This window comes from Sesamum indicum, linkage group LG10, assembly GCF_000512975.1.
Source record: "Sesamum indicum cultivar Zhongzhi No. 13 linkage group LG10, S_indicum_v1.0, whole genome shotgun sequence".
NCBI lineage: Eukaryota > Viridiplantae > Streptophyta > Magnoliopsida > Lamiales > Pedaliaceae > Sesamum > Sesamum indicum.
In genome coordinates this window covers 53,036-66,674 of record NC_026154.1, presented here as the reverse complement: position 1 = coordinate 66,674, position 13,639 = coordinate 53,036, and the positions used below count along the sequence as shown (strand labels likewise).

Below are 13,639 nucleotides of genomic sequence, written 5' to 3'. Positions count from 1 at the left end.
TGCGAACTTATTTTTTTTAAAAAAATATTATTTAAGTGTATATTTAATATTATATTAAATTTATAATTAAAATTCACTATATATTAAAATTATTAGTCAGTATATCTCTTATTTTAATTTTATATAATAATAAAATACAGTAGTTGTTTATATTGTTTAAAAATAAGTTTAAGCAACAATTTAGTAAGTTTTGATATTTTTTTTGTAAATAAATATTAAAAATTCACCATCAATTACAATAATTAGTTAACATCTCATAGTCAGTTTTAGATTATATTAAAATATGATATTTTGGTTTATATTAAAATTTAAAGACAAGCTTAATAGCAATTTAGTACATTTTGATAATTGTTTTGTAAATAAATATTAGTATAATGCATATAAATTTTATTGTTACAATTTCAATCCATTACAACCAAATGTATTTATTCACTATGTATTAAAATTATTAGTCCATAACTCATATTTTAGTTTTATATTATACTATAGTATGATTTTTAGTTTATATTATCTAAAAACATTTTATCAACAATTTAGTATATTTTGATAATATTTTTGTAAATAAATATTTAGTATAATGCATATGAATGTTATCGTTGTAATTTTAATATCCACTATAACAAAATGCATTTATTTTAAAAATTCACCATATATTAAAATTGCTAGTCAATATATCATATTTTAGTTTTAGATGATCTTATAATAAGGTCTTTTGATTTATATTATCTAAAAACAAACTTAATCAATAATTTAATACATTTTGATAAAATTTTCTAAATACATGTTTAATATAATGCATATAAATTTTGTCGTTACAACTTCAATCAATTACAACAAAATGCATTTATTTTTAGAATTCATCATATATTACAATTGCTAGTCAATATATCATATTTCAATTTTAGATGATATTATAATATGATATTTTAGTTCATATTATTTAAAAACAAACTTAATCAACAATGTAATAAGTTTTGATTTCCACTATAATAAAATATAATTTTTATTAGTTATCATATTCCTATATCTATTTAATGTATATAAATAAATATATTAGTTATTTCTCTATTTATTAAATCAATCAATTAATTTCTTAAAATTAAAATTAAAAATAGAAAAGAAAAGGTATTGAGAACTCTTTCTCTCTAAGTCTAACCCTCTCTCGCTTGTAGCAGCAAGAAAAAATTGCAGAACTCCAACTCCAACTTCACGTCCACAAATCCATCGGCACACCCTCGCTCCGACTCCACCATTAGCAGGTATTTTTCTTTGTGAAATGTTTTTATTAGTTTGTTGAAGAAAGCAAGTTCTGCTTTCAAGTGTTTGATTAAATGCCTGATTGAATTTTCAAGGTGTTTGATCAAATGCTTTGGCTGAATTTTTGTATCATTGTTGTTTGTATGGTTGGGAATGGTACTTGATGTATTGTTATATGTATTAGAGATGGAGTTTGGATTTTTGTGTATTGTGTAAATGTGTTTTGTTAAATGATTGGACCGAATATTTTTATGACTATCAATTTTATTTGATCGTATTAATTTTTTTTGGTCTTCTTGTTTCATATTTAGATTATTGAATAATGTATTCTAGATGGTACAATAATTTATATTTTTTTAAATCTAGAGATTTTAGAAAAAAAAAAAAAATTAATTGAGCTCGAGCTCGAGCTCGAGCTCGAGCCTGAGTCTAATATTTCCGAGCTCGAGATCATAATTTTGGCCGAGCTCGACTCGTTTGCATCCTAAATTTGGATGGCTTTAGGAGGATTTTTGCGTAAATTATATTTTTGTTTAATATTTTATAAGATATCTGATAACTCACGAGATATTTAAGAGTCTGATATTTTTTTTTTAAAAAAAAAAACTAATAAGTTTAACAGTAAGATATTAGTAGTATATAAATTCCTTTTACAAAAGTATAAAGTTTTCAATTTACTTTTAAAATCTCACCAACTCTTTGAATTTTGTTCATATTAATTGTAAATTATCATTGCTAGCATTTTATAACTTTTATAAGTTTATTTTATTCCAATTTTTTTTTTTAAAAAAAAAGATGTAATATTTTACAAATTATGAAAACATGTTATAAGCTACATGAACTCAAACTTGTTGAGATAAAAATGTAGCCAAACACCCTCTAAATCAAAGAAAAAGTGGTTTTGAGCAATTAAGTTTTACAGTCACATTAATTGATTTAGATTTGTGTGTTGGCAGAAATGAGTGGTAAGGTAGTAGGTAGGTAGGGAACAGAAGAATTAAGATTCACTGCTCATCTTAATTAATTCTAATATTAATAATGACTACATTTATCATGTGGTTCAACAGAAGTGGGCTTGCAGGATTTTTATTGCCCTACTACCCTTCTCTTTTCATTTACCATCAGGACACCTACTAACACACTGTTTCAGCCCTCCTATCTCTTCCTCACCTACCTGTTCCATCAATTTTTCATTTTCTTTTCTTTTTTGTTTTCATCCACAAGATCAAGAGATTATCAAAATGTAGGGTTATGATTTGATTTGATCAAAATGGAAGAACATGATGATCTCCCCACACTTGACATCCTGAAAATCATCAAGAAATTCAAGGCTTCTCAATGAAAAGGAGGGTTGTGAGTATTCGACTTGATAAAATTGAATGGTTGTAAAGTCTCGAGAGTCAACGTGATTCAAAACAAAAAGAGTTTGGGTGGAATCTTGAACTATCCTTGTCTAATGGGCATCCCATGTTTTGTGATGTTGTCATGTATGTTGTCTTTTCTATTAGACTATAGTGTAAGAAAAAGATAAAGAGGGTAATAAATGGGGTTCATCTGCATGCCTTGTTGCACTTTTACCTTTTGTTGTAAGTATGATACTGTGATCTGCCCCTGCACCCCTTCAGATTGATATCTAATTTTTATTCATTTAGAGGTCTGTGTTAGGGTCAGAGGACCACTCTACTCTACCACCACTCTTACCTATATATATAACCTCTTCCACCCTCACACACAAGGACCACTATATATATATATATATATATTTAGAGTTTGGTGTGAGGTGGGTTTGTGAACCTAGACATAAACACAAACAAGCATATATTCTATGCCAACTCATTCTTGATGGTATCAAATGTAGAATTTAGTATTGTAATCACATGTGTCGGAAACACAAGATACAAAGATTAAGTTAAAAATTATACTTTTAATCCTCTATTTTAAAAAAAAATTAAAATAATCTTAAAATTAAAAAGATTTGACAGATTTAGTTCTACACTTCAAGAAATTTTCAAAATAATTCTAAAATTGAAAAAACTCAACACATTTAGTCCCATAAATCACGTAAAATAGAGGAATAAATGTATAGGAGACCATTTTAAAAATATCATAAAGCAAGGGATTAAATATATTGACCTCCACATCCTATGAGACTAAAAATATAATTATGCCCAAACTTAATTTTGGGGGCGGGGGGTGGAAAATTCAGTGGCACCCATATGAATTTTTGCCTACATACCTTACATGAGTCCAACCATTGATAATTGGGATAATTACACTCTGAATCCCTTGAGTTTTGATGTAGTTACACGTAAATTTCATATGGTTTGAAAAATTACATCATACACTCTTGAGATTTGCTTATGTCTTAACGAATAAGTCCATTGTTAGTTATAATTTACTGAATTTATTGATATTAATTAAAAAAATGAATGAAAATTGATATTGAACCTCGATTGACTTATTATTGACATTTTGCAGGTCAAATAATTTTTTTGAACTAAATTACCCTTATAATGGTGAAGATATACATCCGACCATGCATTAATGCGTGAAGACATATGATGGTAATTTGGTCCTAAAAAAATTATTTGACCTATAATAAATCAGTGATAAGTTAAACGGGACTAAATATAGTTTTTTTTTCTGATTTTTTTATCAATATCAATAAATTCGATGAATTTTGATTAACGGGGAGACTTATTTATTAGATGAAAGCAAATTTTAGGGGTGCTAGATGTAATATTTCAAACCACAGGGGGTCTATATATAATTACGTCAAATTTTAGGGGAGGGGAGTGTAATTACTCCTTAATAAATTATGTGGATAAAAACATATAGGGATAATTATACTTCGCTACCCTGAGGTTTGGTGTAATTACATGTAAACCCCATATAGTTTGGGAATTACATCTAGCACCCTTGAGGTTTGCTTTCGTCTATCAAATAAATCTATCCGTTAGTTAAAATTTATCAAATTTGTTGATATTAACAAAAAAAAGTTATATTTATCCTCAATTGACTTATTACCGGCTTATTACAAGTCAAACAAATTTTTTATGATCAAATTACCCTTAAACGTCTTCACACATTAATGCATGTGGGGATATATATTTTCACCGTTATAAGGGTAGTTTAGTTTGAAAAAAAAATATTTAACCTGCAATAAGTTAGTAATAAATCAATTTAAGGTAAATATTAATTTTCATTCGATTTTTTGTTAATATTAGTAAATTTAGTGAATTTTAATTAAAAAAAGAGTTATTGTTACACCGAAGTAAACTTTAAGAATGCTATACGTAATTTTTTAAACCACAAAATTAACACAAAATCTCATAAAATTATCTCCAAACTTATATGAACGGCATCACCAAGCCCGGGATGGGGGCAGTATGTTGTTTGAAGGTTTTTAATTTCCAAGTCGCAACAAAAATATGGAGTTGTGAGTGCCTTAGCCTTTTTTCTTTTTTCTTTTTCCAATAATTGCCTTAGTTTGTTTCTCCTAAGTTCAACAAAAAATTATTTTAACATTGCCTACAGTTAGTGGCTATAGAATAAAAAAAATATTATTAATCATATTTAAAATAAATTGATGCACAAACTTAAATTATTTACTATGCAAAAACATTTAAGAAAAAAGACAAAAACAAGACACAGTAGTTGCGATCAACAAATATTGTGCGATTATAGTTAACAATTATTTATTTAATCATAATAACTGATTATTATTAAATAATATATTTTTATGTAGCGAGCTCAATTAATCTTTCACTCAACAACTACATAATTGATAAAGAAAGATTATGTTTAAAGCTGATTTTTTTAAAAAGAAATGAAAAATATAACGAAAGCTACATGTATATATAGTTGAAAACTTGATTTCAAACAGCAAGAAGCATTGTAGGAGGTAGGTAGATGGAAGGAAGGGTGATTTGCATGGCAATAAGGCAGCCTAGGAGCTGTAGTAATCGAAGCAGTAGGACTTAGGGTTAATGTGACATGACAGCATCATTGCTTTGGTTTGCACGTAATTTAACTAACAACTTTCTCTGCTGCAGAACCCACCACCGCCGCCCACGCCCCATTCCATCCCATGCTTTCTCATACCCTTCAATTTTTATATAAAAATATTTGATGTAATTTTTAAATTATAAAAAATTATATGTAATTATATCAAATATAAAAAAAGAAAATATAATTACTCCTATAATCAGTTATTTCAAATATGTTTAGGTTGTATTAATATCAATACAAGAAATATAATTTTTCATTTATCTCGTTTGATTTTTTTTTATACAAGGATAAAGTAGACAATTCTAAACCTCTATTAAAATCTTAGAAAATTTTTAAATAAAACAAACAAGTATTTTTTTTTCAGTTAAATTTTAATGAAGCTCGTTGACTTTTATTATTCTTATTTTTTAAAATTCATTAGGGGGTTGGGGGGGGGGGGGGGGGGGGGGTGTTTTTAATGTTGTTATATATATTTTTTGAACAAATTAATTATAATTATATTATAATTTCATCAATTGTAACAATTAATATCAAATCATTAATAATTACTATAAAAGTAGAAATATAATTTTGCTAATGAAAATAGAACAACATTACTAGAATTTGAATCCATGAGTTATATATAGGCATAAAATCCCAACTTCATCAAATGAATTAAAAATTTGTTTGGAATTTGTCACTTGCTACCAAAAAAAAAAAAAAAAAGAATTTTTGTTACACTATAAATTGTTATGGTTTAAAAATTATGGTAAATCAATACTATTAACCACAATTAAATAAAATCAAAGTAAAAATTTAAATTTTTATCACGATTAATCAATATTCATCATGGTTTTTCGTCATAACCAATATTTGCCATGATTTCAACCATGACTATTGTTTTGGAAACAAAGGTCAATTGTCGCTGTATAATCGTAGTTAATTTGTATTTGCCATAATTTTTTTTTATTATTATAGTAATTAACCCTAGTGAAAAATTATATATTTTTTTAATGATAGTGTCTTTAAGTTGCAACGATCAATTTGGGATTTCGGGCTCCACTAAACTTAATAAATGAATATTAATAGTTTAAAAATATTATTCAATTTTTTTGATATAATATATATAGTTGCAAGACCTAATCTGCATTAATTATATATATATATATATATATATATTTATCATAAATCATTACTACGACTTAGTTAATACCTTTTTTGAATGATAATTTTGATATTATCCCTAAACAATTATTAGTCAACAATATATATATGTTTTCTCATAATGCAATCATGAGGAAATAGCGAAAATGAATAATTAAAGTGGATGTTATTAATTTGATGAGGAATATGATGATGATGATGCATGTAGCCAATGGAATATGTTCCAAAAACAATGGAAAAATAAAAATTAAAAAAGTAATAATTTGTAAGTGAAAAACAGAAAGAGTGAAGGGCCGAAAGTATAATGACTATTTTAATTATAAAGATATGAGATTATGGATCCTCTTCACTTTTCATATCAACAAATATTCTTTAAAGTGTACACAAATCCAATTAATCATGTTTAAAACAACAATCATTGCAATATTATATCACACCAATTTTTTCATCGCTCTCCAATGTTTTTATGTGAGGTATAGATTTTTTTTTTGTTAGAGTTTCATGATTTATTTTTTGAAGTTGTCTTATATAAAAATTATTTTTTACTCAAATTAAATTTGTGTGAATCAAATAAAATAATGGACGCATTCAATATCTGTTTATGTTATACATAGAGAGGATCACCAGCTAGCACTGTCTAGCTAGTGTAAAAACTTAAATTCAAACCCAAAAAATAAAATAAAGAAAATAAATTGATGTAATATATATATATATATATATGTATGTATACATAGATACAAAGACAAAAAGATTTACCACCACTAGTCATTTTCTTGATTGTCTGCTTCAGACCATAAAATTTATAACGGTCCAGCTGGATTATAAGTAAAGTCCAAGAAATGGCAATTCAGGAAGGAAATTGCCATCGGAACTGCTCCAAGAAAAGATGCTAAACAGGAATTTACTTATTTGCACACAGAGAGAAAGTAAAGGAAAAAAAAAAAAATACAATTTTGTTATTCTAATTATATGATGGTGGCATTTTCAGTCCTGTTAAATTTAAAAACTGTAATAAAAAAATGGCATATTTAATCCAAATCTTGCTGGAAAAAAGTTAAATTGGCTGCAAATTATCACATGTCTTGCACGTGTAACTTAATTAATTTGGATCCTTTTAGAAAATTTTCTGACTCTTTTGCTGACATGGCATGAGGAATGTAAGGAAAAATATAATTTTTATCCTATAAGTATAGGGATGATACATTTAGCCCAAATGTCATTAGGGCAGAAATACTACATTAACAAAATTGGCCGAACAAATTAAAAATTTTCAAATTAAAAGGGTCATATGCCAAGTATGTGCTAAATTTCGTTGAATTTAGCATTTTTTTTATGATATTTAGACTATACGTGCTATTTTCTTTTTTAAATTATAGTTCTGAATTACAAATTCAAATTTGGAAAGGATACTAGAAGGAACTTGACATTTAATCATGTCTAGTTTTTATGGCTAAAATTAAACAGTCGTAATAAATAGTCATGATTTGTCATCACCATGTAATGGTTGTTGGTTGTGGTTTTTACTATCGTGATTAAAATATTAATTCATTATGGCAAAAATAGTTTTCATTGTGAATAATCTAAATCTTTGTATTCATTTTGTTGCGTTGTGGTTAATAATAATTATTTATCATAATTTTAGTCCATAACTAATAATATTATAGCCAATAGTAAATTTTCTTCTAGTAAAACTATGGCAGTACCCCTCATAATTATAGAACTAAAATTTCATTTTTCTTGAAATTAAAGATGGGCAGTGGGAATGATAATATAATTGTAGGGTTGATGAGATGCTCTTTCAATTTCCTCTTTTATGTGAATCTTCACATATAAACAAATTAAGCCATGGAAAAATATGGTCCCCTCTTTCTACTACTTTCTTAAATATAATTCTTTTGGCCCCTCTTAGATGCCCTTTCTCATATATGACACACACACACACTCTTACCCTTTGTGAAAAATGCTGTGTGATATATACAACGGGTTTAATGGACCTGGGCTAGCTGGATTTTATGGCAAAAAAAAAAAAAAAAACAAAAAGAAAGTGAATGTATCGTGTGACAAAAAAAATAATATTAGTGATAAAATATAAAGTGAAAATATCAAATTATATATCACTAATGTAGTATTAATTAATTTATGTTTTGCTATGCTGTGATTTTAAAAGATTTTTAACTGCTATAAGAATTATGTTTGAGTTGTCACTGTTTGATTAGTCACAATTCAACGACTCGAATATAGTGACAATTATATTGAATTTCATTGAATTATTCTTATACATTTGTTAGCCGTGTAAATTTTATAAATAATTCTTTTGTCGTTAATTAACTATCATCGATTGGTTACAATTTTTTATACAGTTCTTGTTGCTAATGTAATTATAAAAACCCTTTACCAAGATTGAATAAAACTTATTGTCATATATGATTTAAGTGAAAAAAGAAAATTATATGGTCATTTGAGTTTTCTTCATTAATACATTTTGTTGTAGTGCATAGTTATGAGTGATTATATGAGTTAAACACATAGAACAAGACTAAGCAATGCATAGTTATGATCTCCCACAAATTATTATCACAATATCTAAAGATAATGCACTTCATCAAAAACGTGCTAAGCTAAAGATTAATCAAAACCTACGAAATAATACACACAACTCACCAAATGAGAATAATTAACACATCATCAAAACTATTAAATCCAATAATATCGATTAATTAACCTTGAAAAAAGAGAGAAAGAGGGGGGGGGGGGGGAGAGAGAGAGAGAGAGAGAGAGAGAGAGAGAGAGAGAGAGAGAGAGAGAGAAATATATATATATATATATATATATATTAAAAAAAAAAAAAAGAAGGGTCCCCCACCATTGCAACCCTAAAGTCAATAAATGCAGTTAGAAAGTATAGAAACTATGGAGAGTGATGAGGTGTGTGCAAGTGCAATGTGCATGGTGGAGGTGGAGATGGTGGCGTGATAATATTCAATTTGCATCCAATTTAGGGAGGGACCACTCATCAGTCATCACACGACGTCTCCTACCTAGCTGCTAATTTTTGTTCTTATTACTATATGCCTTAATTTCCATAGCTGCGCGCTTTTCCTTCTTCACCTATATATTATCTCTTATCTCTTATCTTTTACACACACACACACACACACACACACACACACATATATATATATATACATATATATTCCCATTCACTTCATGAATGCTTAATTTCTACCTCTATTTATACCCCCCCCGTTCCCCACTCTTTTTCCACAACAAATTAAATTTACCCATCATCTCCATCACATTTCACATACCCTAGCTAATCAGAGAGAATTACATATATAAATTCTTGGCTTTTCTCTGCCGGCCGTCCGTGCAATAGCCTCCGTTGAAGCTGCCAGCATGATCTAAACCTTCCTCGCCCTTAAAAAAGGAAAGATCAGATCATGTGGTAGCTTCACCCGACGCTGCTTGCGCGTAAAACCCTAATTTTGTTCTAGGGTTTCTCCTCTTGGAAAAAGAAGGTATTCATTTGGTTTTCCTTGTATAATTAATAATTGTAGCTTCTTTTTACTGAATTTCATGGGTTTGTTGGCGTTGGAGGACTAGGACTTGCTTTGTCTGCATAGGGTTCTAATTCTATATATTCCATTTTCGTGCAAGAAGCATTTGATGGTACAAACTTGTGTGTTTGTTTCGGGGGTTGTCCGATGGGGATTTTTCAATAGTTTTAGCCCTTAATTGGTTCACTTGGAATGCTTAATTTCATTCTTATACATATTTTCCATAGATTAATTAGTAAAATTCTTTATTGGAAATTAATTTTCATGAAACCCTTTCGTTATTGACATTTATAATTTCTGATTAATTCATTAAGTATATAGTCCAAGGTCTTATATAATTATCATCTTATTATATACATGAGCAGTGAATTAAGTGGGATTTAGTGCGTGGTTGCAGGTGCAGGGTCAAGTGACGTTAGCTGCAAAATTCCAATTCTTTAGGCTCCGGCGGCCGCTGAATTAGACGTTTGTGGTCAGTTGCATATGTTTCTAGATAGAGTTTTTGTTTACAAAATTTAACTCATTTAACTTTTAATATTTCTTAGATATATATATAATTCATATATACATTAATTCTTCTTTTCTCTCTCTCTCTCTCTCTCTCTCTCTCTCTATATATATATATATATATGTATAAATGGTGTAATTTAATAAAATTTTGATGATGTTTCCACTCCCCTATTGTTATTTTGTTGAGACATGATATGCAGCTTTTGATGACAGCTATATACACAGGGGTTCCGGTGAATATATATTGTAGTAAGTGTTAGTACAGGGGTCTCTTTTTTTCTGTTTAGAAATATATTTATGTAAAATTTATTGTACATAAATGAAGTTGATGACTATATATATATATATATTGATGTGCAGCTGCCAGAATGTGATGTGAGTGGTGTATGTATGTACATTTGTATGTATATATATAGAGATGAGAATTATGAGGTAGGTAGTGTAGGGTGTAGGGTGTGCAGTGCAGCTTGATTTTGTCTCATCTTTAGATGGATATTAATGCACTTCATCTCTGTATTTTGTGTAGAGAAGGTGAGGCTGCTGCCTGCACTGCTACAACACTGTCTTATTTTCACACACACATATGTCTCTTCATGATCAATCTTTATTCTCCTTGCAGTATTCATTAATGTGTAGCAGCTACTGCTAGTGTCCATGTGTGATCATGCTTCTTCAAAATTTTCAATATCAATTAATGGGATCATCAGAAACTTTTTTACATTTACAGATTAATTTTTTGTTTCTTCAAATTAATGTCTGAATAATTAAGGATGATAATGCACAAGTGTCGTGCATGGTAATTAATCCCTCTCAAACACACAAGTCTTTGTCTGAGAGAGAGAGAGTGAGTGAGTTATAATGTGCATTCATGATTTTGTTGATGAAAATAATGAATTGAAGAAGAGTAAATGAAATCATGTGGGGTTTTGTGTTAGGAAAAAGCAATAGATGGATGAAAGAGTTGGGAAAGATTCCAAACATCTTTTGTGATCTCAAGTAACAAATTTACATGAAATGTCAATGATTCTCTAACTATTTTTGGGTTCTTGTTTCTTACACATCTTCTCCCCTTTCTTACTTTACATGCTTCCCTACCTCATCAACTCAACTCATATCCACCTATATATATGCATACAATGATTATACTTTTATATGTATATATATATTAAATAGGAATAATTAAACCGTCCTAATTTCCCCCAAATTTAATGTAATTACACATAAAGTTTTGTAGTTTGAAAAATTATATATACTATCCTTATTGTTTAATTTCGTCTAACAAATTAATAGATCCCCCAATTAATTGAAATTTTACTGAATTTGCTCATATTAACGAAAAATTTGAATGAAGATTTATATTTATTCCTGTTCGTTAATTAGTTGATTTATTGCATGTCAAATATAGATTTCTTATCAAACTATCTGTATACATCTTCACACATGCTAATATATATTAGGAAGTACATTTTTATCATTATAAGGGTAGTTTGATTAGAAAATATTGTTTACCTACAATGAATCAATAAAAGTCGATTGGAAGTAAATATGATTCTTTTTATTCATAATTTTTCCTAATATAGTCAAATTATGCGATTTTGATTGACAAATGGATTAATTTGTTGAGCAAAAACAAATGTCAATAGAATTTTTCATACCACATGAGGCTTTCATATAATTACATCAATTTTCAAGAGATAAAGATGTAATTATCTCTATTAATTATTAACTCTATCATAAATTTATTTCAAAAAATTATAATTATATTAACTCTCTCTACACGTAGGCATCATATTGTCGTCACTATTACTATAATTATAAGGGTTGAAGACATTTTGCACCCTGAAATATGTTACCCTCATCAATTATCCATCTAAATTAAATAAATCTTCATTTACCCCATATTTTTGGATAATCCTTTAAATGAAATAAAAATTGATAAAAACACCCTTAACTACTAATGATTTGATATATTCACATTAATGTCCTCTATTATTAAATATATCAATCAACTTGAAAAGTTTATTCGACTACAATATTTATAAATTAATATTAAATTTGTATAAATTAATTAAGTACAAAATAATTATTTTAAATTTGGGTGTATAAATAGTCGTATTGATAATTAGCAAAAATTTATAAATTCACTAATTTTAAATTAACAAAGAAAGAAGCATTTTTGCATATTAAAATTTTGCCCACTGGTAGATTAGGGTGAAAGATGTAAATGTAATTGTAATTATTTGAAAATTTATACACCTAAAAATGAAGTGCAATCTGCAATAAGGGGAAACCAATGATGCCATCAATATTTTTCTCAATGATATTAAAATCCCTTCTCCCTATGATAATAATATACAATTTTAGATATAGGGTAATTAAATTATTTTTGCATCTCCTCAAATTTGATCTAATTACAAATATATGCCTATTACATCAAAAATTATAATTACCTCACTTAAATTTTGCAAAATATTACTAACCCAATAAAAAAACAGTGAAAAAAGTATCTAAATAGCTCAATCTTTTCCTACAAAAAGGGAAAAAAAAAATTAAATCAAATTTAATTACGAAAAACCAATACGGATGATAACATTTTACACTCTTGTTTATCTTCTCCGAGGTTTTGTACTGTCTTTTCTCATACATGTCATTATATCTAGTTGTCTTTTCACTTCTTTGTCGCTAACAATATCAATTTAAATTAGTGTAATATTAGGGAAGCGAGTAGGGACATATGTCCAAAGGGCAATTTAGCTCGTAAAGAGGGTCCAATTAATTTATTCAGCTTAGTTTTATAAGTTAAATTAATTTGTTGAGCATAGTTATAATTCCGAATATTGTTTTCAAATTAGATCTAAATTACTGTTAATTAATGAGCTCAAATTTGCTTGAAACTTACATGCCAGATGATAATTCCTGAGATAATACTCTATATATACATGTATATATATATACATATATTGAGTTTTATTTTTCGTTTCAGATTTTTGAAGCACTGTTGACTTTTATTTCTTCACATTAAATTTGGTAGTCTCTAAAAATATTAATTAGGTTCTCTGACCCCAAACTGGCCTATAGTTTGGGCCCCGACTCAGGTAAATGAGTTATACAATAATTTTGAAATTTATAAAATATTTAGAGAAAATAAAATTATTAAAACC

At 27.8% G+C, this 13,639-nt stretch overlaps 1 long non-coding RNA gene across 1 annotated transcript; it reads left to right on the top strand.

Moving 5' to 3' along the window:
* LOC110012732 lies at window positions 9,374-10,936 on the top strand. Its single transcript, XR_002287932.1, has 2 exons — window positions 9,374-9,929; window positions 10,366-10,936. It is a non-coding gene; the product is annotated as an uncharacterized LOC110012732 (long non-coding RNA).